Genomic DNA, 975 nt, shown 5'->3' on the forward strand with positions numbered 1-975 from the left:
AATTTTTGGCAGATAGAGGTCAATTGAGCTTGCAAAAAGGATACAGAGTCAACACTATGCTTCCCCTTGTTAGCAAAGCCTCTAGGATTCCCATATTGGGAATTATGTATCGCCATATCTTCAATAACTTGACCTGCATCATCAACATTAAGATTCATAAATCTCCCACTAGCTGCAGAATCTAAAATTATTCTAGTTGAATTTCCAATGCCATTGTAAAAGGCTTGGATTAACTGCCATTGTGCCAAATTATGGTGGGGGCATTCTCTTTGTAGGTCCTTGAACCTTTCCCAAGCCTCATATAAAGTTTCGTCGGCTTCTTGGGCAAAGTTCTGAATTGCACTCCGTAGTACGGTTGTTGTCTCTGCAGGATAATACTTGTTATAAAAATTCAAAACAAGAGTTTCCCAGTCAGTTATACCAAGTGCAGTTCTATATAATCCATTAAACCATAATTTAGCTTTTCTAGTTCAAGAGAAAGGAAAGAGAATCTCCCTGATTTGGTCTTGTGTGACCCCGGCTTGCCTGATGGTATTACAATATTGACAATAGTCTGCAATGTGAAGATTTGGGTCTTCACCCTTAGCTCCACTAAATTGCTTCCTCTCTATCATCGTTATAAATTGAGGTTTAATCTCAAATTGTACCCCATTAAGAGCCGAAGTGGGAGTGAGATGTGGAAAATCTGTAAGCTTTGGTTGTGAGTAATCACTAAGCTTCTTTGGAGCCGTCATCTCTGATTTTGGATCTGATGATACCTCTGAATCGCTAGAACCAGTTGGAGGATAGCGGTGATTATTATTATCACCAGAGTCCGCCAAAATTTTCTTATAAAGGTTCTTCTGTCTATAAAAGGATCGTTCGATCTCAGAATCGAATGGGATGTACCCTCATCACGAACACCTGGGCATAAACAAAAAAACTAAAAGCAAATATGAGATTTGCCTCAAAGAACTAACGTTCTCTGAGACAAAA

General features: G+C 39.0%; 1 non-coding gene across 1 annotated transcript; it reads left to right on the forward strand.

Moving 5' to 3' along the window:
* The first annotated feature begins 246 nt into the window (after positions 1 to 246).
* On the forward strand, positions 247 to 353 carry LOC145629791 (small nucleolar RNA R71). Its single transcript, XR_014111932.1, has one exon. It is a non-coding gene; the product is annotated as a small nucleolar RNA R71 (small nucleolar RNA).
* The last annotated feature ends 622 nt before the right edge of the window (positions 354 to 975 follow it).

This window comes from Chenopodium album, chromosome 4 (assembly GCF_948465745.1).
Source record: "Chenopodium album chromosome 4, dcCheAlbu1.1, whole genome shotgun sequence".
NCBI lineage: Eukaryota > Viridiplantae > Streptophyta > Magnoliopsida > Caryophyllales > Amaranthaceae > Chenopodium > Chenopodium album.